This window comes from Rhinatrema bivittatum, chromosome 4 (genome assembly GCF_901001135.1).
Source record: "Rhinatrema bivittatum chromosome 4, aRhiBiv1.1, whole genome shotgun sequence".
Classification (NCBI taxonomy): Eukaryota; Metazoa; Chordata; class Amphibia; order Gymnophiona; family Rhinatrematidae; genus Rhinatrema; species Rhinatrema bivittatum.
Window position 1 is genome coordinate 105,315,910 of NC_042618.1, and position 25,375 is coordinate 105,341,284.

The window sequence follows — 25,375 nt, forward strand, 5'->3', positions numbered from 1 at the left end:
TAATCAGAGTTTCGTACTTTAGCTCAGGCATTTGTTCTGACAATCCTTGATTATGGTAATTCCTTATATTTTGGGATTCCAAAAAAACAAATTGCACGTTTTACAGCTCTTGCAAATTCAGCCGCTAGGTTGGTTCTGAATGCTCTCAGACAAGATCATGAGACACTTTTGTTGTTTCAGCTTCATTAGCTGCCTGTAGAACAGAGGGTTAAAATGTTGATCATCATGTTCAAATCGACTGTTGGTATGGCCCCATCTTATTTAGTGAATTTGTTTACAGAGTATATTCCATAAAGTGTGCTGTAGCCAGCTGGCAAGACATTTCTTGATCTGCTGCCAGTTAAAGATGTCCATTTTCAGGAAACAAGGCAACAGGCTTTATCTATTGCGGGTGTGGTTCAATGGAATAGCCAGTCAGCAGAGATTAGAGAACTTTCTGATTTTAAATTCTTTCAGAAGATGGAGAAGGCTGCTTTATTCAGAGAGGTATTTACATGATTATTGTTTTATAACTTTTATTTTGTTTGATGACATTATTTTATGGTAACTCTGTAATCCTCTTAGCATGGCTAAATTATAGGTGGAATAAAAATGTTTAAATAAATAAATGGGACTACTGCATCGTGTGATCGTGGCACTGAGAGGTGATAATGCTGATGTACTGTACATCGAGGTTGCCCATGTGACGTGTCGATGGTGCAGATGCGCTGCATTTGGACTTACACTTAGACCCATAGATTAATGCCATTTCTTCCTAGATGCAGGGCGGTCAGTGCTACTTGACCCTGAAGCCTCAGCCTGCTGTCCTAATGGGAGGATTTTTGAGGAGCTCTTGCTCACCTCATGTCCCAGCGAGGCAGACTATGCTGCACTACAGGAGGACAGATTGCAACTTCTATGAAACTTATGAAGTTCTTCCATTTTATAGGCTCTGGAATGTTGAGTACGCGCGGACATCCATTCAGTTTTAACAGTTTGCCTGGTTGTGGTCTGAACCAAGGCAACAGTAATATAATTCATGCCATTCTGTGAGGGACACTACCTTACTGCAGATGCAGTTTTTAAACTGTGGATTTCTTGCTGGACATCTTGAGGATTCAAGTTAAGAATCACTGTTAGGTTCCATATTAGGTGCTACTACCCAAGAAAGAGATCTAGGCATCATAGTGGATAACACATTGAAATCGTCTGTTCAGTGTGCTGCGGCAGTCAAAAAAGCAAACAGAATGTTGGGAATTATTAGAAAGGGAATGGTGAATAAAACGGAAAATATCATAATGCCTCTGTATTGCTCCATAATGAGACCGCACCTTGAATACTGTGTACAATTCTGGTCGCCGCATCTCAAAAAAGATATAATTGCGATGGAGAAGGTACAGAGAAGGGCGACCAAAATGATAAAGAGAATGGAACAGCTCCCCTATGAGGAAAGACTAAAGAGGTTAGGACTTTTCAGCTTGGAGAAGAGATGGCTGAGGGGGGATATGATAGAGGTGTTTAAAATCATGAGAGGTCTAGAACGGGTAGATGTGAATCAGTTTTTTACTCTTTCGGATAATAGAAAGACTAGGGGGCACTCCATGAAGTTAGCATGTGGCACATTTAAAACTAATCGGAGAAAGTTCTTTTTCACTCAACGCACAATTAAATTCTGGAATTTGTTGCCACAAGATGTGGTTAGTGCAGTTAGTATAGCTGTGTTTAAAAAAGGATTGGATAAGTTCTTGGAGGAGAAGTCCATTGCCTGCTATTAATTAAGTTGACTTAGATAATAACCACTGCTATTACTAGAAACGGTAACATGGAATAGACATGTTTTTCGGTACTTGCCAGGTTCTTATGGCCTGGATTGGCCACTGTTGGAAACAGGATGCTGGCCTTGATGGACCCTTGGTCTGACCCAGTATGGCATGTTCTTATGCTGTTCTCAGACAAAAAATGACTGAGAAGGCTCACAAGGCAACAACTGCATGAGAATTCCTACACATGTTCAGTAGAACTTAAGAACACGAGGAAGACAGCCAGCTGTCTCTTTGGACTTGCACATTCACAGTTAAAGGCCTACTAGCTAGGAGAAATGAGTGTTTGGCGACGCTGGATAACATCACCCCACGTCATGACTAATTCAGCCTGCTTAGCGATGGAAAATTATTATTACACCTCACAAAATGACTTTCCTTTTGCTCTATGTCCTCAAAAAGGCATCAGAATATACAAATACGTTTATGTAAAAGGAAAATGTAACCTGGGTATTTTAGATAATTAACTTGTAAATGTTACATTGGAGATATAACTAAGGTCTCGTACTCTGAACTTAGGATGAAACATCAGGTTAGTTTCAAACTCTGCATTGCTGTTGCCTCTCTGTATTATCTTCCACAAGTCACTTCACTTTAATGTAACCAGAGGGGAGGAAAATTATTTAGAAAGTTTGGGCACCAACCTAGAATTTTTAATTTACTTTTTAAATTAATTTTAATTTACTTTTTAATCTATTTCCCTATTTTTTTATTTTTTTTTAGGGGGGGGGGGAGGGGTCTGCTTATTTTGCTTTCCTCCAATTTCTCCCTCTACCAGTTGTCACAGTTCTCCTTAGTCCTGGCCACAATAACAGCTAGTCCCAAATTTTAGGGGCCCAGGGTACATGTTGTAATTGCTAAGTTGATAGTTTTGATGACAAATTTAACAATGGTCTAAGGCAAACATATTTGGGTTAGGATACTACCAGTTACAAAGCTACTGTAAATTCTCACTAAGCCTGCACTGCCTGGTCAAGTCTGCAGACTCTAGCAGCAGGTAGAGAATCTAGGTTAATAAAATGGTTAGTTTTCCTTGTTGTTATTACAGGTCTGTTAACCTATAGAAGCTGCATTATCAGACTCAAAGGCTAGTGCAGGTTCAGATGAGGTAAGAGCATGCAAGAGGAAAGAGAACATCAATAGTGACTCAGAAGAAAGAAAATAGGCAGCAGACACAAATAGAGGAAAAGCAAAGGGCCAAAAAACTGAAAATAAGGAGAAAGATGACAGACATAGGATTTGATTCATCAACCTCTTTCCCCATAGATGATATAAACTTAATTTGGCTAAAATGGAACTTTTCTTCCCCTCAAAAACTAGCTTCCCCTATGCCCTCCTTTTCTGTCTCCGAGGATGGTACTCTCGTCCTTCCAATTCCCTTGGCCCAAATACTTGGGGTCATCTTTGATGCATCTTTCCTTCTCTACACACATCCAAAACAGCATTAAAATGTGTTATTTCTTCTTCTATAACACTGCTAAAATTTGTCCCTTCTTTTTGGAGCATGCTACAAAAACACTCATTCACTCACTTAACACCTCCCGCTTTGACTACTGCCAATTTGCTCTTTGCTGGATTCCTGGTGAACATCTTTCTCCACTGCAGTCTATTAAAAATTCAACTACATGACTTAACTTTCTTCAGCATGGCCATTACCATGTAACGCCACTTCTCCAATTGTTACACTGACTCCCTGTTTCCACATACAGTTCAAGCTTCTTACTCGCCTATAAATGCATTCACTGTGCAGCTCCTCATTGTCAATCTTCTCTCCTCTCTCACTACACCTTTCCTTGTGAATGCCGTTCGTCGGGCAAGTTGCTCTTATCTGTGCCCTTTCCTTCCACTGCTTACGGCACTTTCCAACTTGGTGTGACGTAAGCCTGGAATAGAGTTCCTGAGTTGGTGTGTCATATTCCCTGTCTGGCCATATTAACATCCTGTTTAAAAAAACAAAAAAATAACCCTCAAATTTATGAAACTGCTTTTAAATCCAAAGTACTTCTCTATAAACATACTTCCTTCATATTCATGTTTATCACGTAGGTCCTGACTAGACTAAGTTCCATGGAGTAAGGACTCTCTAATGTGTGTCTATACAACACTGCATATGTCTAGTAGCACTTTAAAAAGGCCAAATAGTAGTGGCAAAAAAAGCCTTTGTGAATTGGCTCCATATTGAAGTGAAAGGGGGAGTGCAAAAAGACAAGTCTATAATTAAGAAATATTTTTGTAGTCCTATAGAAAAACTAGTTGCTGGCATAAAAATGCAAATTCAAAAATAAACTGTTTAAATGTTATTTATGTGGTCAAGTTTTTTTTCCTGCAGACTTGAAAATTTGGTTGCTTTAATGGCATAATGGCTCTAAAAAAAAAAAAAAAAAAAAAAATTGAAATACAAGAACATAAAAAGGAGACAAGCATGATCACCACACAAGTAGCAGAAAATAAAGAAATAGTTTGAAAATATCTATTTATCTTATTTATTTATTTATTTTTAATTTTTATATGCCGATGTTCCTGCCTTTAATACATATAAAGCATAGGCAAACAACCAATGTAAATTCTTTCAGATTTTTAATTACCATATTGATATGTTCATATATTATGAACACAGATTGTTGTAATAAATTGGTTTTATTGTGTATATAATTGTTTTCTGTACAATGGATTACCTATTTTTTGTAAACTGCTCTGATACTGTATTGAAAAGCTGTCTATCAAGCAAATGAACTAAACTAATATGGAACCAGTTAAAAAAAAATTAAAAACAGAAGGCTGGAAACACTATCATTTGCTATATAATGCTCTATATTTAATTTAATGATGTAACATTACATTTTTCATTGGTTTTTTAAAATTATTTCCTATTATAATTGATGTTCTAAGTTCACATCTTTTTATTTTTAACATTCAACATTGCACAGTACATAATGGCTCCTTTCGCATATCATGCCCAAACCATATTTTAGAATCATAGGACATAGCATTATTTATACCCTTCTACCTACCCTCTTTCTCCCTCATGTTCCTTATCTCAATGCTACCCTAATCCTTCCTCCTTTAAAATTATTTTATTACACGTTTATTGTACTAATGACTGGTTGCTGTATGTTACCTAGAGCTATTTTGAATTGGGAGACAGAGTAAATAAACAGATGCATTCTTTAGGCAAAGTGCCCTTCATAGCATGGATTTTCCTCCTCAACATAACTCCACTCTGAGAGCAATGGTGGCATCTTCAGGTGCACAGGAATGTAGTGTTTCCAGCCACTGGTTCTCTGTGTGTTGGAAGATGCTTATATAGATCCTGGACCAGAGTCCCAGCACCGAGGAAAGTTTATGATCAGAAGGGCTCCTACCTACACTGTTAATCATTGCATAGTGACAAGAAGTTCACTTCAAGGATACGCACCGACCCTTCAACATGAGCAATTCCTTTAACTTGTGGAGTTTTTGTACTACAAGGGATTTAACATCAACAGCTGAATTTGGACATTTACCAATATCATCACTGTGGTCATCTAGATCTTAGGAACATTGAAAAATTCATCTCTCAAGATTACCGTATATTTTTTACTTTCCCCTGGAGCAAGCCAAAACAATGCCATGTCAGAACTAAGGGTTCCATTTTAGTAAATTTATATTGTTCATAAACCTAGATTTTGTGTGTATTAAAGGTTTTACATTGATTGTTTTAAACTGATAAGAATAGAGGAAGAATGCAAATATCTAAATAGATGCTTAAATTTATTGATGATTATACCTACCAATCATAATGCATTTTGTTTAAGACTGTTACTGCAAAGGAACCTTGTAACCACGTCCCACAAAAGTGATTTTGGAAGTAGCATCCATTTTAAAAACTTGTCCCTTTCTATTTTATTTTTAAACATGATGTGTGCCATTAAGTTAAATAGTACTGAGATAAAGGGATTTTGGCTTTTAATGTACCTGTAGGAATTTCAAGCGTGCAGTAACATGATGTTACTCAGAAGCCAAATTCTTGCTGTTAGTACCACATTAAAATCTAAACAGAGAAATGATCTTTAAAACGGATGTGGTTTCAAAAACCACAACCCTCTAGCAATTAGTGTCCATTTACAATATGAAACTCTACAATCTTCCCTTCAGAGTGTGGCCATGTTGTCACATTTCTCCTTACACTCTTCTACTTACTTGAGATGAATAAAAGGAGGTTAAAAAACACTAGAATGTGCAATCTTCTAGGTTTAGTATTTGAAAAAGGCACTTGCCTGGGGCAAGTGAATTTTTTTCTGGAGAGGAGTAATCACCTTTGAACCCAGTCGGGGCTGTGGAAGACAAAAAGAGGGCAGCAGCAGCAGGGTGAGGAAGTAGAGGAAGAGTGAGAGAATGAGAGAGGGAGAGAAGCAGATTACACCTGGGTGAGATGGGGAGTGGATAAGGAGAGAAAGAGCTCTTAGGGATGTGCTGGAAAGTATGCATTGGCAAGGGAAACATGCACCTACTATGTACTCCTGCTGACCCCCTCACTCCCTACTAAAACAAATTATGGGGGGGGGGGGGGTGCAAGCTGAGTGCATTTTTCCCCTGGCAAGTATATCCTGGAAGAATGTTTCAACTTCTGTGTTTCGTTTTTTTTTTATTATTTCAAGAGCAGGATGAGGTGAAGGGATAATCTGCTACCACCCTTTCCTAAAATCTTGGGGATTTCCTATTCCTATGGAGGAAGTAGTCTTTATAATGAACAATCATGTTCTTCTTAGACTTTGCATCTTCACTTTTCACCTACACTAGGCCAACATAAGATTTACAATGATTTGGTGACCTGTGAAGGCTTACTTTGCCTGCTAAGTTTAACATTGATATTCTATGTTCTTACTTCAGTCCTGATAAACTCTCAGCTTTAAAAGCTGCAAAATCCAGGGAGAGCCCAGACATCGGTGCACTGTGTGAGGGAGTTCCTGGGAGAAGCACTGCCTCCCCCCCGGAATGAGTTCTGAGGCTGGGAAGTATAAATCAGTGGCAAGAAGCAGTGCGCGTGGGAGAGCCTGAGAGGAGCCAGGACCTCGGTACACCACGTAAGGGAGTTCCCTGAAAAAGGGCCAACCCCTGACTGAGTTGTGAGGTCGGGGAATATAAATCAGCAGCGAGCAGCAGTGCGCTACCACTGGCACACACCGAAGCTATGTGCCAAAATGGCATGCCCCTTTGTCCCTTTTTCAGTTGCTACTCTCTGGATTTTGGCTACATATCAGATGGGTAGAAAAGGAAAGGTGTTCTGAAGCAGTTACCCTCCATGTCTCAGGTAACTCTCTTACTCTCTACCCAAATGACTTTGGATGTATTTTGTTATTCAAGCCAAGTTGCACAAGCTCAGAGGAACTTGGAGCAGTTAGCTCCACTCAGCTGGGGGCTTCAGTCTCCTTTAGTCCGCAAGTCCCTATTCCTTCTTTGGCTCCCAGTGGCATCGTATCGGAATTTAGGGATTGGAGTCTTATGCCCTTGGAAGATCCTCTCTCTTTTTCCCTGGAGAGTAGACCCCGTGAGATGGATTCTGTGTTGACATCTATCCCTAGGAATATTACTGCATCTAAACCTCCTATCACCTTAGATTCCCTGTGGATTGCAATTTTCAACCTAGAGTCAGCATTGTCTCGAGGATAGACTTTGTTCTGGAAAATTATTGGTAATACCTCTGCACAGATTAAGGAACATTCTTGTCTGTCTCTCAGAGCACAGTAATCAGATGGAGTCCTTAAAATCTCTATGTTCTACTATTTTTTGAAACTGTTTTCTTAGTACAAGAGAATAACTTTCTTTTCTAGGAAAACTGAAAATGTTGGTAATCACTTGCGACGATTTAATTTGCATTTCCTAAATTTTCCATATTGTGCTATAATGCCTCCCTTGGAAATGCTGAGGAAGTTTTATTTGGACTTTCTTAGGGTCTCCAGAAAGGTGATACCAGATATTGTTAAAGCTTATATAAAGCATATTATTTTCCTCTTAATGATGCTCACATGCCTGTGAATGATATTCAAGATTCATTGGATTTGATTGGTTTCTGAGAAAGTTCTGTTATGTCCATTTCAAGTACAGCTACTCTGTTGGCTATCTATGCTCGTGAAAGCAATACACAATTGACTTTGAAGTTATTTTTCCAAATGAGAAAGTTTTCTTTTCTGGGGCAGAAAATTTCAATCTTCCCTGATATTGTTAGAGACTCAAATTCAAAAGAAAGTAAGTTTTATTACTAAAGAAGAGGACTTTAAACTTCAGAGCTACCTTTCAGTTGAGGTTTCCTTGCAAATATGAAATAGCAAGGGTTTAATTTTATTTTCTATTATCCTACTCAAGTGGAAAGGATTTTGAATGATAAATCATCTGATGCTGGCTAGGTGAAGGTATAATATAAGTGGCTTTGTTTGTCTTTATATATGCCTTTTTTGTAACTCTCCCCTTATATGGTATTGATTCAGTGATTTGTTAATTTTTGTGTTGAATATAGTTTCTTTTTATTTTCTATATAATGCATCACTGTGATGTTATTTAAAGTTTTCTTGGAATATTTAATTAAAATGTTATAAACCACAGAGAAAAAAAAATAACTGCAAAGTCCATCAGTATTCTTCATATTTCATGTGAAAGCAATAAACATAGGCAAAACAGATAAGGTGTCAAAGCAGTCACAGAACACACATTCAAGGAGTCCAAAATATCAAAGAGAATGTGTGTGATTGGGCAGTAGGTATTCACGAAGAAACAACTAGAAAGTTGTCAAATAATCATTTAAGTTTTATTTCAGAGCTTCAAGAGAGAAGACAAAGACAGTTCACATAGACAGCAAGTCCCCTGATATGGTCCTATGTTTCACCAAAAAGATTGCTACAGGAGGGACAGGAGGGCAGGTAGCTCAAAACTATAATGTAAACAAACACAATAAAAACAGATAAGGGAAAACAAAATCATTAGGAGGACACCAGAAACAATGGGAGAAGCAAACCGAACTGGGACACATACCTTCAACAAATCATTGAGGTAACTTGACAGAAGCTCTTACTGATACTGACAGCCAGAGGGATTTAAAGCGCTGAAAAAGGAGCCAAAACAGGCAACCAATCAGACAATGGGAAGAAAATGACCAATCAGAAACAAAGATGGCAAAACTGACCAAAACTGCCCTCCAGTCCCTCCCGTAGCAGCCTTTGGACGAAACACGGGTCCATGTCAGGGACTCACTGCCTGTGTGAGCTGTCTTTAAAGTTTGCTCCCTTGAAGCTATGGAACAAAACTTAGATGACTTGACAATTTTCTAGGTGTTTCTACCTAATCACATGCATTCTCTTTGATATTATAAACCAATACACATATACATATATGTCATTTACACATCTACAGTGCAGTATTCTTCTCAAAAACATTCAACATGCCAAAAAAATGCCCAGATGGAATCCCATACTGCTAATAATCCCAGAAAATGTTTCCAGTTACATATCTACATCTACACCAATCAGTTTTTAAGCTTAAAAATATTTCCTTACAAATACTAGATACAAATTAATACTGGATATTAACTACTAAACTATTGTTTGAATGTATATTTAGTACTCATCTTAAAATTTTTCCAGGATTAAATGAATGCCCTGCATCAGAGGTGTTAGCCTCTGACATATCCCTCACTTATGCAGAGGTTTGTCATTGTTATGCACAGGCAACACTGATGGGTGTGAGATAAACCATTGAAACAGGGTTCTGTAAATACATTCCTCTTCAAAGCAAGTCTTACAGTACTGCCCTGGCTCTCTTCCTAGAACATCCAAAGTCTCACATCATATGTGTCATTGCAGAGATACTACAGTACAATGAAGTCAAGAATGCAGAAACATTCATTTGATGCAGTGTAAGTATAAAGAAAAATAATGGACACTGAAGGTGAACTGGATATAGCAGTGTCTGGGATAGGTTAATTAAGACTGGAAAAGAACACAGGGCATAAATTCATGCAAAAGAACAAAAAGCTACCCAAGATTTCATAAAGATTTACCATACTGCAAAACTTCAGAAGGATGGGTAAAAGTGTACCATAAGTTTTCACTAAGCATTGCTGATGTCAACATATTGCACAAGAGAAACCTTCAGTGGTTTACCAATGTCAGCAAAACTCCACAAAATCCTATCAGCAGATATACACAATTACAGAGAGATTTGGTTTAGGTCCCCATTCATTAGAAAGTGCTTAAGAGTTTCCAGCTGAAGAGTACCAGAACAGGGGTTAGGGACCAAAAAAAACAAAACAGCCAAGTACAAGTATTGCTAAGATGGATATTCGTTACTATTGCATTTGGCAGTCCATGTGCTGCTCCCGGCCTGGCTTTCCTGGTCAGTCCCAAGGCGGTGCGGCTCCCCGAGGCTCCTTGTGGCAGGCTTCCATGCTCCAAAGCGGTGAGACGCCACTGACTCCAACTGCCCCGCTCCTCCTAAGGTACACATGTGCCCGACATCACCCTATTTAAAAAGCCCATGGCAGGAAAAGTCTGAAGTCTCCTCCTGATGATCCCCCTTGCTCAGGCCTATAAAAGTCCCTTGCAGATACTCTTCCAACACCTCAGCAACAGGACCCACTACCTTGAGTAGAGCAGGTTGCTTCTAGTGTCCATATCTTCCGTTTCAGCATCCTTGTCTTTAGTTCTCCAGTCCAGCATATTTGTCTTCGGTTTTCCTACGCCTCCCTCATTCCCACCTGATCTCCTCGCCTTCCTGCCCTGCCTATCCATCCCTTCTTTCCCAATGGATGGATTCCTGGTGTGTCTTCAGCCTGATCTCGGATATGCCTGACCGCTGCCTGCCACTGGATATGTTGGACCTCCGCCTGCCTACCCAGTTACTCTGCAATGACCTCGTATGCCATCAGCAGAGGCCCCCACCTAAGACCTGCTGGCCCCGGCACCCAAAGGCTCAACAAGAGGGGAACAAGGGCTGGTATAGGCGAAGTTCCAGCTGGGCTTCTGCTCTGGCTGGGTACGCCTCCAAATGGTAGGAACCTGAAGGGCTCCTCCCTGCAGGTTGCGCCAATCTTGCCTCAGCCCAAGGGTCCACGAATGCAACAACATTTTTAATTGGACAGCTTAGTGCTGTGCCATTCTAAACAAGGAGATGTAGCAACATTTTATGATGCATAGTTTCTTCCTTTTGTACAGAAACTTGGATATTGTTAAGACATAATAACATGCTCTGACCTCCCTGAGATTACAATTGAACTGGTCTGATCTGTTTTCCATTTAGGAAACATTTTAAAAAAACAAAACTAAACGAAATAGCCATTCTAAATGTAGGTGCAATTGGGAGCAAATCAAAAGTGTAAGTAGGAGTTATTGGGAGATCTATCTGTGGCAGATTTTTGAATGAAATTGGCTGAATGGTTGAAAAGTTATGAGGGGAGGGGTCACTTTCAGAACAGCACTTCTACGTGCAGGAGTTGTCAGGAGCACATGAAAAGTGAAAGCCAGAGTCACTGCTTATGCTACCTGCTGCAGAAATCTGAATGAAACTGGATTAAAAGTTATTAGGGATGACAGACCTAACAAATATGACCCGATAAATAAAAGGTCAATTTTATGATATGGGCAAAGAACCTCAATTGAATATAAATGAGAAATTACTATTTACCTGATAGTTTCCTTTTCCTTAATCCAGTCAGATGGATTCAGGACCAGTGGGTTATGCACCTCTACCAGCAGATGGAGACGGTGCAAAGACTGACATCACAGTATATATACCTCTGCAATGATATCAGCCTGCCAGTATTCTCTTCAAAAGCCAACCGTGGTCAGACTAGCAAAAACAGTTAATCTAACCATTTCAGTACTCAACCAACAGGAAACACTGAACTCATGCAAAGAATTTATGAACCCTAATCTAGGGACTGGAGAATAACTTACCAGTAACCCCGGAACACGTAGCCATGCAGGAGAACCATAACACAATCATTCAGCAGCCAAGGGCGGGAAGCTGAATCCATCTGTCTGGATTAAGGAAAAGGAAATTATCTGGTAAGTAGTAATTTCTCATTTCCTAGCACCCAGACAGATGGATTCAGGACCAGTGGGATGTACCCAACCTACTCCCGATTAGGGTGGGAGGCTGCCCGCAGTCCAGTCAAAACCGCATGTGCAAAGGCTGCATCCTCCTGCACATTCAGATGATAATTCCAGGTAAAGGTGTGTAAGGAAGACCACATTGCAGCTTGGCAAATGCCGGATGAGAGACAACAATCTAACCTCCGACCATGACACTGCCTGAGTCCTAATGGAATGAGCTCTAACCTGAGTAGCTTTTTGGCGGCCACATACACTGCCATGAGAACCTCCTTAATCCAGCGAGCTACTTTAGCCCACGAAGCTGGCCTGCCCTGTTTACCTCCACCATGAAGGACAAACAGGCGATCCGTCTTTCCAAAAGGTTAAGAAATCTCCAGCTACCTCACGACATGTCTCTTGACATCCAAAGAACGCAACAGGTGATATTCCTCTGCATCTCTTTCTATCCACAGATGGCAGGGAAATGGACTGTTTCAAGTGAAAATCTGAGACCACTTAGGCAAAAAAGAAGGAACAGTATACAGCTGCATTGCCCTTGGAGTCACCCAAAAGAATGGCTCCTGGCAAGCAAGGCCTGCAGCAGCTCGGGAGTTCGATGTGCAGAACATATTGCCACCAGAAACACCATTTTCAAGGTCAGTAACTGCAATGAAGCGCTACACAATGGTCAAAAAGTAGGGCCCGCCAAGAAATCCAACACCAGATTAAGACTCCACAAGGGTACCAATAACCACAAGGGAGAACAAAGATATTTCACTCCCTCAAGAAACATGCCACATCTGGATGTGCCAGTAAGGATTCATCTGGCCCCTGAAACAGGCAAGAACCACTACCCATACCTTCAAGGAAAGGATTGGCCCTTAATTATTCAACCCATCCTGCAAAAATTCCAAAATGAGCGGGATCTTAACTGAACGAAGAACACTCCGCTTCACACCAAGCCACAAACACTTGCCAAACCCACACATAGTCTACCATGTGATGCACAGGAAGAAGCCTAATCACGGTGCCTAAACCATTTGAGCTGCTCAACCCGCCAGGCTGCCCAGGTCTTTTAACCCCTACAGGAGCAGGAAAGAACAGCACACCAAGCACAGAGACCAGAGGAAGCTCTACAACCCCTCTAAGCTGTCTGAAATTTTTTTTTTTTTTACACTTACCTGAGCTCAGCCTTTCCTGGCTGAGTACAGAGACGGTCTCCAGCTACGGGGGGAGAAAGCACATACTGTCACCGCCAAGTTTGGCTTCCTGCACCCACTGCCTTTCAGCTGCTTAAATCAGATAAGTCCATGCCGGCTGAAGAACCAGCTACTGGACCAAGGCAGTCATCTGAGGGACCAGGGAAATCACCTCAGGAATTCTCAACTGGGGGAGGGACCATAGGTATCACCACAAGAGACAACTCAAAGCTCCTATGAATTCTCCTCTAAATTCTGAAGCAATCCCCAGTAGGGAAATGCATGTGCACCATCTGCTGGAGACGGAGAATACTGGCAGGCTGTCACTGCAGTTGTATTTACACTGTGATGATAGTTTGCTCCGTCTCCATCTGCTGGTAGAGGTGCATAATCCACTGGTCCTGAATCCATCTGTCTGGGTGCTAGGAAACGTAATCTTTTTACGCTACAACATAAGAATATAAGATGTGCCATTCTGGATCAGACAAAGGCCCATTGAGCTCAAAAACCTCTCTCTGATAATGACCTGTCTAGGTAACAAGTACCTGGCAGACTCCAAAAAGTAGATCTTTTTGTTGTTATTGAGGACACGGTACTAAGTGCAGAGAGCAAGGAAAAAGTAGAGATAAGACTAGATGGGCTCAATGCATGGAAGGAGGAGGACTGAAGTTCAGAAGAATATAGAATACACAGTTATAAAATTCAGTGATGAGATGGAAAACATGAGAACTAGAGAGAAGGAATTGTAGAGAATTGAGGAGCTTACATACCTGAGAGCAACAATAAAAGTAAGGAAATCCTGTTAGAGAAATCAATGAGGACCAAGGCCAGATGGCTACGGTAGAGATGAGTGGTGTTATCTATGATAAGGGCATATTGGTCTGGTTAAAATGAATGGTGTAATAATATGAGTATCAATCTACAAAGCAGAGTTTTGGAGCATGAGAAAGAATGAATGCTCAATGGGCATGACAGATGAGGCTATTTTACTGGATGTTTGGGGTGACTGAGAAAATCAGGAATGAAGAAGTCAGGAAAAGGCTAAAGGGGGATACATACTGCAGAGACTGTGTGGTTCGTACACAAAGAAAGAAGAAATGAGAGTTACATAGACAGGAAGTTAATGTTAACAAATAAGAAAACAAAAACTGGCAACTAATGGATCTGGATTCCGGGAATGCTTCAGTCCCCCACTAGACTAACAGGGCAAATCCATGGGGGTTTTGGGAGGATGAGCGGGCCTGCATCTAGGGGTTTTAAAATTGAAAACATTTTTTGACAAAATCTGGCTGCCTCCAGGGATGGCAGGGGTGGAAGGTGAGATCTAGGGCAGAAGATCTGTGGAGATCCCGAGGGCTTATCCATACTTGGGAGGTAATGCTCAGGGCCCCAGGAGCCTTAGTACTTATTTGTTAGCGCCCTGATATTCCCAGGGGAAGTTAGATACAACTCAAGAGCTGTAGATAACTTGAAAATAATGTTATTGTGATTTTTGAGGCAAGCCGCATTGTTTGATTTGCATGAATTAGGCTAGTTATGAGAATATTTGCATGCATTTGTACAGTAATCAGCTCATTAGTATACTCATGATGCTGAGACAGAACACCACACAGTATTTTAAATACTGTGCTTTGGTAACTCGAGCATAGCGGCTTGGAGACAGCCAGAGGAAACTAGGAGGCAGACTCTGGCTCTTCCTTAAGTGCAGTTTATTTACATTGAAACCCAACAAAATGCAGTGCACAATGAAAAAACTTAGGAAGCTCACTTTGGCTTCAAGTATCTCACAAAATGGCAGTGCAAAGCAAAACAATCAGTTTAGGCAGTTCACCCCGACTTCAGACAACAAACAGTCTTTAAATAAAACAAGTCTTAACCTTTAGCAAACATAGTAGGTCTTAAACTTCATACACTTCCCCAACATTAAACGTAGTAGGTCTTCATGTAGGCTGGGACTCCGTCAGTTCCCCAGGGTCCATCTAACCTTTCTAGGCACTAAGGTCATATAATCTGGTGAAGGACTCCTCCCTGCAGGTCTTAACCTTAAGGAGGATCACATGAGACAGGTGTGCCTAAACCCTTAAGGTGACCCGAGGGAGTTTTCTGAATACGCCCACACATGCCTCCCCACCTCAGCTCAGCCTTGCCGGTATGAGCATCTGCCTATACAAGGGACATCTTGCTTGACAGGAAATCTGCAATGGCATTCTCCCTTCTTGCCTTATGTCAGATCTTACAGTTGAAGGGCTGTAGAGCCAGGAACCATCGCATTACCCTCGCATTGGACTCCTTGTTTCTATTTTCCATAGCAGTTGGTGGTCTGTTATGAACGTGAACTGCCGTTCCAACAAGTAATAGCACAAGGTCTCTAAGGCCCACTTGACTGCCATGGCCTCCTTTTCAACTGTTGAGTAACACCTCTCGTGTGGCATCAACTTCAGGTTAATGTATGAATAGGATGTTCTTGGCCATCCTTCTCCTGGACTAAGATGGCTCCCAAGCCAACTTCTGAGGCATTAGTCTGCACCATGAAGGATTCAGTGAAATCCAGGCTTATCAGGACTGGTTCAGAGCATATTTCCTCCTTTAGTGCTCTGAAGATCTTCTCTGCTTCCTCTGATCACTGAATCTTCTCTGGTGCTTTCTTTACTAACAGCCCTGTGAGAGGCTATGCCTTCTCTGAGTAGTTGGGAATAAAGGCCTAGGAACATTCTCACTTTTGTTTGTGGAACTGGCACCCACATGATCATCTCGATTTTCCTGATCTGTGGATGGACCTTACCCTTTCCCAGGGTGTAGCTGAGATACTGGACCTTTTGCCCTACCAGCAAGCACTTCTTAGGGTTAGCTGTTAGCCCTGCATTCTTCAAACTAGTTAGCACAGCCTGGAATTGGCTAAGATGTGTATTCCAATCAGGGCTGTAGACAACAATGTCATTCAAGGCAGCATACCCTTAATGTGGGCTGAGCAGTGGTTGAGCGATCGCTGAAAACTTGCGGGGTAGCCACAAGACTAAACAGGAGTATGGTGAACTGAAAAAGTCCACTGGGCATCGAGAACACAGTCTCCTCTTTCACCGAGGGCATGAGAGACATCTGTCATTAACCTTAGGTAAGATCAAGGGAAGAGATGAACTGGGCCAATCCCAGATGCTTAAGTTCATCCACTCGTGGCATTGGTTAGGCATTGAGTTTCGAGACCTGGTTGACCTTTTGGAGGTCGATATAGAACTTTTTACTCCCATCTGGCTTCAGCACCAATACTATGAGTGAGGATCAATCACTGTTAAGACTCCTCTAGTTCCCCAAGCAGAAGCATCTCCTTCACTTCGGTCTTAATGATGAGGTGCCTGGCCTCGGGAATCCAATAGAATTACTGCCATACCACAATTCTAGGAGACATATTGATGTCATGTCGTACCAGGTGGGTACGACCAGGTAGGTTTGAAAAGATCTTATTTTTCTCTACCAGCTGCTTTAAGTCACATGTCTGTGTAATGGACAGCTATTCTCCAAAAAGAACTTTGGCTTGTCAACTTCAGGCCCACCTTCCTGTACCACCCATTTCTTCAGGAGGTTTATGCGATAGATTTAAGGGGGGTTTTTTCCCGTTTATCTGGTTGAAATATTGTGTAATTCATGGGTTCTGTGTTTTCCAAAACTTCATAGGGTCCTTGCTAATGGGCTAGCAGCTAGCTTTCTGAAGATGGAAGGATGACAAGGACACGATCCCCCAGCTGGAATACTCACTGGACGTGGGACGGTTGTAAGCTTGAGCTTTTTCAGCCTTTTCCAGACATAGGTGTGTTGCCTCCCCAGCCTTTTTTAGGCAATCTTGCATTCAGAGCATGTAGTCCACGAAGCTCTGCTCAGGGTTTGTGTCATCTTCCAGGTCTCATGAACTATGTCCAAGATTACTCTCGATCTCCTTCCATATAGTAACTCAAATAGGGAAAACCCCACTGACCTCCATGGTATGTCGCGGATTGCATACAGCACATAGGGTAGTAATCTGTCCCAGTTCCTACTGTCTTCACCCACAAATTTCCTCAACATTTGTTTGAGTATCTAACTGAAGCACTTGACCAGGCCATTGGTCTGCACCTTGAGCAAAGTGCAGAGATGTTTCATAACCTTGGAGATGGAAGGGATACCCTGACCCATTAGAATCTCCTTGGGCAGTCCAAGTTGTGAAAAAACCTCAATTACAGTGGTCGCCACCATCGGGGTCTTCATATTCCATAGTGGCACTGCTTCTGGATATCTAGTGACATAGTCTAATGAGAATGTATTTATTTCGAGTTGATCTCTCTAGTGGCCCTGCAAGATCCATGCCCACTCTTTCAAAAGGGGTCTTGCTTATCAGCATTGGTACGAGAGGTGCCGCCCATACTCCGGCAGGCTTTGAGAGCTGGCAGGTAGGGCAGGACCGGTAATACAACTTGACCCGATTATGAAGGCCTGGCCAATAGAATTGTGCCAGTATCTTTTCCCGGGTCTTTTCCTCCCCCAGGTGACCCCCTAGAATGTGACAGTGTGCTAACTAAATGACCTACTGACAACAGGGTTTGGGAACCAGCAGCTCTTCTATCTCTTCCCTGTCCACGCTTCCAGTTTTGACTCTGTAAAAGTAAATCCCCTTTCATCATAAAACAGGAAGAACGGGGTCTTTAAGCTTTGCCCCAGGGACTACCTTTCCATCCACTTGCTGTATATGCTCCTGGGCCCACTTAAAGGATTCAATCCTTCCTCTGAGGCCGCCTAAAGTTTTCTGAATCACCCTGTGGTTCCTACTCCAAGGGGCCAGGTCGGACAGTCTGATTGGGTGGCTGTTCTCCCTCCGACTCGGAACCCTCCTTCCCACCTGTCTCTAGATTTGCAGTATAGGTGTATTTGTCCTGACAGCATTGCCTCTGGGACTTAGGAGTCTTAGAGTCTTTATGGAAAAGATCAGGGTCATTCAATTGACAAAGTTCTGGAAACTCCAATTCTTCCTGGTTGTAGCTGGACGAACCAGTTGTAAGCCGGTTACAGAGACATTTGAACTTTGGACAGTCCTGTCCAATGACCATGGGTTAGGATAGCCAAGGGAGTACTCCCACCTCAACCAGATCATGGCTGGCCAGGGTCTTCAGTTGTACCCAGCTTGTTGGATACTGTCAATGGTGCCCATGAATGCATGGCAGAGAGTTTGGACACGCTTCACCCGTTTCTCTGAATGAGCGCTTTCACACTCCCAGAGTTCATTCATGCTTGTGATGGAACACCATCTATCTTGACCGAGATCACAAACTTCGAAACTCCCTGGTTGGAGGCATCCACAAAGTTACAAAAGTGTACAGTCACAGCATTAATGTCCATCACCTCATCTTTCCTGCAGGGACAGACCATGGTAAAATGGTCCCTTTCTCCACAACTGAAGCATGGAGGTCCGACTGAGGATTGTAGGTGAGGTGAAAAGTCCAGCCGAACCTGCACTGCTGACAGTCGAGATCTCTGAGTCTTAGGACTCTGCTTTCCTCTATCTGAGTTGAGAGTTTTCTCTCAGGAATGCAGCAATTCGGACATGGTCTGGGCCTGATAATAGGCCTCTACTACTTCTAGGGCCCTTTCATCCGTAAAGTTCAAGTGTTGGCGAGCCCATTGCAGCATAGGCAGGTCGAGGCTGTCCTGGAACTGTTCCAGCAGAACAGCTTTGGCTACCTCTACTTCGGTTTTCCCTTCTGGGTGCAGACACTTCCAGATGACATCTTTAAACTGTTAAATAGGTTCCTAGGATTTTCTCCAGCTTGTAGAATTCCCTGCCAAAATCGCTGTCGGTAGGCTTCTGGGGTAAGCCCCACTCTCCCCAGAATAGCTGCCTTGACTTCGGGTAGGTGGCTCTCCCTTCCAGATTGGTGATTTGGTAGGCGTCTTGACTAGGCCCGGTGAGAAGATTCCCCAGATAGGTAGCCCGCCTGTTTTCTGGCCACCCCACCAGTTGTGCTGTGCACGCAAAGATTTTCAAGAAGCCATCTGGATCTTCTCCTAAGTTCATCTTAAGGAGTACTGATGACACTGAAGTGGACTAGTTAAGGCTGTTTGCACAGCTTGGGATACCTGCATTGGAACTATATGCTGCTCTGTCACCTGCTCTCTCAATGCCTGCTGCTGATTAATTTGAGTTTGCAGGGTGTTTTGTAATTGCTGCTGGCCGGTAGCAAAGACCTGCCTCCACACAATGTATCTCTCCAGGAATAGGAGAGCTGGACAAAACAAAAAAAAAAAACCTGCTGCCTGTCTGGTACTTATTCACTGCTTGATCCCTGACTATACAGGCAGAGATAGCCTGCTTGGCCTGAGATGCAAAAGCTAGGTGAGTGGAATTGGGAGGCGCTAGGAAAAAAGGGAAAACAAAAACAAACGGAAAAAAAAACCCTCTGCAGATTTTTTTTTTTTTTTTTTTTTACTCTTGCTGCGACTGTGGGCTCGTCTGTGCTTCCTGCTTAGGCAACCATATGTCTTAACTCCAGCATAGTGGCTTGGGGACAGCCAGAGGAAAACAGGAGGCAGACTCTGGCTGTTTCTTAAGTGCAGTTTATTTACCGTGAAAGCCAACAAAATGCAGTGCACAACAAAACAAAACAACTTAGAAAGCTCACCTTTGCTTCAAGTATCTCACAAAAAGGCAATGCAAAGCAAAATAAACAGACCCTACACAACTACCGTCAAGCCACCCTCAAAGCCAAACGTGACTTCTACTCAGCTAGAATCCATGACTATCAATTCAACGCAAGTGCCCTCTTTTCCTATGTTGCTGACCTCACAAAGCCCTCCCGTCCCACACCCCAAGAAAGCAACCCCACGGAAAAATGCGAAGAGCTCGCAAAGTATTTCCACAACAAAATTGCAAACATCATCAAGCGCTTCCTCCCCACGCCCATCCCTACCCCACTGCTCCCTAACCATAATGGCCCCGTGCTGAAATCCCTAGACCTTACATCCACCGTAGAAATAATGTCTATCCTAAAAAAGATAAAGCCAGCATCCCATATAGCAGACACAATCCCCACAAAAACCCTCCTCTCCATTCCCACCTCCATCGCTAAACCCCTAGCTGACATAATAAATTGTTCATTAGCATCTGGCGAAGTCCCAGACCCACTCAAAATTGCTGTTGTCAAACCCCTCCTTAAAAAACCTTCCCTTAACCCATCTGACCCAGCAAACTATCGTCCCATATCCAACCTCCCCCTGATTGCCAAAGTTCTTGAGAAGGTAGTCAATTCCCAAGTTTCAGACTTCCTCGAGGACCACCACATCTTACATCCATCCCAATTTGGGTTCCGTAAGGAGCGTAATACAGAAAATCTCCTGCTCGCAATCACCAACACCATCCACATAGGTATGGACCAAGGGACATCCTTTCTCCTCGCTATCCTTGATATCTCAGCTGCCTTTGATACAGTCAATCACCAAATCCTACTTTCCCTACTTGCAGAAATAGGTATTGCAGGCACTGCATTATCTTGGTTCTCCTCATACCTCGCTAATAGAGAATACATAGTAAAGATTGACAAAGCTGAATCTTCTCACATCTCCCTCACACAAGGAGTTCCTCAGGGGTCCTCACTCTCTTCCACCCTTTTCAATATTTATATACTGCCCCTGTGCCACCTGCTCTCTGACCTAGGATTGAACTTCTTCCTATATGCCGATGACGTTCAAATCCTCATCCCTATCCAAAATACCCTAACAGAAACCCTCCAACTATGGGACTCCCATCTTACATCCATCAATTCACTCCTATCCAACCTCCACCTTGCCCTTAATGCTTCTAAAACCGAGATACTCATAATATCCAATCAACCTGAACTATCACTCCCTAATATCACATCCTCTCTCCACGTCCCACCACCAACTGTCAGAGACCTCGGTATCGAACTTGACCAACGCCTCGACTTCAAAGCCCACATTAAATCCATTCTTAAGGGAGGCTTTTACAAACTCCACATCATGAAAAAGCTAAAACCACTGCTCCACACACAAGATTTCCGTCTAGTCTTGCAGACCACTATCCTCTCCAAAGTGGATTACTGCAATTCCCTCCTCATTGGCCTTCCACAGTCGACCATCAAACCCCTACAAATCCTGCAGAATGCGATGGCGAGAATCTTAACGAACACCCGAAAAAGAGACCACATCACCCCCATACTCAAGGACCTCCACTGGTTACCCATCTCTTTCCGTATACAGTATAAAACCCTCACTATACTACACAACCTCCTCTACAAATCCAACCCCTGGCTCAAGGACTCACCGCACTTCCGCATAACCAATCGTCCTACCAGATCCTCCCACACAGGTATCCTACATACTCCCTCCCTCAAAATTGCTCATCTCACCTCCACGAGAGAAAGGGCCTTTACCATAGCAGGCCCTTCACTCTGGAACACTCTCCCCACCTTTCTCCGCCTTGAACCCTGCCTGGCCACCTTCAAAAAAGGCATAAAAACGTGGCTTTTCAGAAAGGCCTATCCGGAAACCAATCAAACCTAGTCACTCCTACCCTAGTTCCTCTCTTACAGCCCCCAGCCTTAATCCCTCACACCCTGCCAGCCCTTTAAGGCAACTCCTTACCGCCTCCCCTTTGCCCGCCCTCGTTCTACTATTTTACAAAATTGCTCATTGTATCCGATGTAATTAATCTATTGCTAGTTGTAACTGCTGTAAATAGTCCCTTCTGTAAATAAGTTCCTCCTATTTCTTATTTTTGACAGTTGTTCCTTACTCTCTTTCACACTACCTATCTTTCTCTCTCTTCTCCTGTCTCCCTTACCCCCCTCCTTTTTTTCTGGCCTGCTCCCATCCCCTGCCCCCTGTTCATTGTAATTTCCTCCTTTAATTGAGTTACTTGTAAACCGGCGTGATGTGCCATACGAACGTCGGTATATTAAAAGTTGTTAAATAAATAAATAAAATAAATAAAGTTTAGACAGTTCACCTTGACTTCACCCAAGAAACAAAGCGGAAGCTGATCAATAATGCTGAACAGTTCTAATAAAGAATCCTTTTGACACCGATCATCTTTGTTTTCTTCGCTGTTCACCTTGACTTCAAGCAATGCACAGTCTTTAAACAAAACAAGTCTTAATCTTCAAACATAGCAGGTCTTAAACTTCATACACTTCTCTAACCTTAAACACAACAGGTCTTCGCATAAACTAGGACTCCGTCAGATACTTGGGGCCCGTCTAACCCTTCTAGACCCTGAGGTCTTATACTCTGGTGAAGGGCCCCTCCCTTCACCCACTATTCCCTGTGGGTCTCAATCTTAAGAAAGACCTTGCGAGTCTGGTATGCCCGAGGAAGTTTTCTGTATACTCCCTCACATGTGTGTTATCACTGCATTAGGCCATTTACTGCACAGTAAATGGCCTACTGAAGCTTAATAAAAACAAGGCCCTTAATTCTTGAGACCTTCAACAAACTCTGGGGGTCATTTATCAAAATGCGATAAGGCGTTTTCGCATGCGTTAAGGGCTTATCGCATGCGAAAAGCCCCGTTAACGCATGCGATTGCACCATATCGTATGGTGCGATGCAAATTCAGAAAATAGGAGGAGTTAGGGGAAGAGAGTGGGCTGGGTTAGCCTGTCTGCGAAGAGCTATCGCATAGCCGTAACGCCGGTTTTAACTACACCTCTGAATGAGAGGGAGAGGGGGACTGGCCATAATGTCATCCCCATAGGTAAGTATTTATATCCCTATGGTAGGCCCACCTAGTAATTCGAGGTGGGGTTTAGGTATGAGTGTAGGTTAGGGGCCACTTTGACATTCTATGTGACACATACGAACAGAACAGTGGTCTCTTGTGAAGACTTGATGACCTTCGGAGTGAGGAAACTCACTCCAAGATGAGATTTGGGCAATGTTCTCTCCACCTAGCTTGATGTTACCCAGGTAGAAAGTCCATCAAGCTAGGTTGAAAGAACACTGCACAAATCTCATCTTGGAGTGAGTTTCCTCACTCCGAAGGTCATCAAGTTTCACAAGAGACCACTGTTCTGTTCGTAGGTGTCACATAGAATGTCAAAGTGGCCCCTAACCCCCTACACTCATACCTAAACCCCACCTCGAGTTACTAGGTGGGCCTACCATAGGGATACAAATACCTACCTATGGGGATGACATTATGGCCAGTCTCAGTCTCAGTCAGTCTCTCTCTCTCAAAAAATGGTCCACCCAGAGGTCATATGCAGGAAATACAACAGGTCTGACACCAATCGCAAATTCAGATAATGTTATCGCAATGTGCACTAACTTAGCTCTTCGCATAGCTAATTAGCGCAAATTGCGATAAACTGAATTTTTGCATAAACCACGCCCATTTTGCTATCACATGCGGTACTTACCGCTTTTTGATAAATCCAGGCTTCTGTTAAGATAACCACAGCCTGGTTCTTGGACCAAATATAAATAAACCTCTCAAAAATACTTAGACAGTTTTAGCTGAAAATCTGTAGAACAGAATTGAAAAGTCACGGGTTTTTTTGGCCCTGAAATTTCTTCCTGCTCTTTTGGACTTTCAATTCTATTAGAATCAATCTTTACTAAGACTATAGTGCTAAGAACCTTTATTTGCACCTAACCAGTGTTTTTGAACAATTAGTTTTTACATACTCTTCTCCCACTGCAGCAGCAGTTCTCAGGCAGGAGCCACAGGACACAACTCCCTCAAGAACCCAGTACATCTATTATATCCTAAGTCTAGCCACTAGGTGTCGCTGTTGTAATAGCAAAGACTTCCTCTTGCCCTGATGCTTTGAGTACTACCTAACTGTAAATGACCAGCATAAAAAAAAACCAAAATGGCCCATTCAGTTTGCTCAGCAGTGACTCATCCATCTTGGGCAGAAGCTCACAAATTCTCACATGAATCCAGACATCTACTTAACCTTCACCATGTCCCTCATCCAGTCTCTTAAGTTGCAGCACTGCCTAGACGCAGACAGAATATATGAACATATTGAGTTTAATAAAATCATGGTAGTAGTACAGAAAGGAAGCAAGACAGGTACATGGAACCAAGGATCAGTTCATGCTGAATAAAGCCATCATGACCAGCTGTAAGACAAGTCAAAACCTCAATACAGCAGGGAGAAATTATTAAAAAAAAAAAAAAAAGAAAAAAACCTTTTGACAGTATCCCACACTCTTAGATAATAAATTGCCTGGAAAGATACTCTATCAAAATGTGGCAGACTAAACTCCATCAGAATTTTTTTTTTAATTTATATTTATTGAAATTTTTCAAAATAAACAAGTATGCACTTGTAGAGAAATAACATGAAAGTTGGTTAACATAATTATATAATATCAATAATAACATTGACCATATAGCAAAGGCAATATATAATTCAACCAAACAACTCACTCATTTATAGGAATGAATGTGACTCAAGATGAAAAGAGCAATATAAATAAAGTAGCAAGAAGACAGAGTACTAAGACAATGTAGAAAGGAAAATGAGAGAGAGGGAGCATTCTAACATTTACAATCTGAAAATAATCATACAAAACTAAGCAGAACTAGCCTGTGCATCAAGGTAAGATCTCAAATGAGCAGGATCAAAATAACCAAATCTGGATCCCAAATGGGAAAGTACAAATTTACAAGGGTATCGAAGTGTAAACTTTGCCCCCAATGCCATAGCTTCAGCACACATAGCAAGAAATTGTTTTAGTCACTCAAGTTACATGGGTAATATCCAGATTTGCTGATCATAAAAAGTAGCATCTGAATTATGAAGCTGGACAATTCGCTATCCCTATCATCAAGATCCAGAAAGGAATATTTCAGGGAGATTCCTTTTCACCACTCTTGTTTTGCCTGGCAATAAATCTGAGTACATTTATTGGGCTATGGATTTTGCCTTAATTCCAGAAGAAATCCATAAACTGCTATTAATCAAACTGACGTAGGGAATAGTCACCGCTTATTACTGGGATTAGTAACATGGGATTTATTTACTGTTTGAGTACTTGCCAGGTTCTTATGGCCTGGTTTGACCACTGTTGGAAACAGGAAGCTGGACTTTATGGACCCTTGGTCTGACCCAGTATGGCAACTTATGTTATTATGTACATTAATGATCAGCAGACATTGAACCTATTGTTTGTAATGATCAAGCTTTATAACCCTATAATCGTCATTTACCAGAACAGCTCAGAATAGTGAAGGGTTCCTCAACCGATATCAGAATGACATTTGACCTGGACAAATATGCTAAAGCAACTTTCCATAAAAGGAAAATTACGTAAGACTAAAATCATT

General features: G+C 42.1%; 1 protein-coding gene across 7 annotated transcripts in view; it reads right to left on the reverse strand.

The window, feature by feature from the left end:
* Nucleotides 1–25,375, reverse strand: part of INO80 (INO80 complex ATPase subunit) — a 435,009-nt gene that overhangs the window by 398,745 nt on the left and 10,889 nt on the right. For 2 of the 7 annotated variants that reach the window (XM_029598598.1, XM_029598596.1), the window contains exon 2: nt 8,805–8,874. The exons of the other annotated variants lie outside the window; for them this stretch is intronic. The gene's annotated coding sequence lies outside the window, so the exon portion shown is untranslated. The remainder of the gene's footprint in view (nt 1–8,804; nt 8,875–25,375) is intronic. 7 annotated transcript variants of the gene reach the window in all.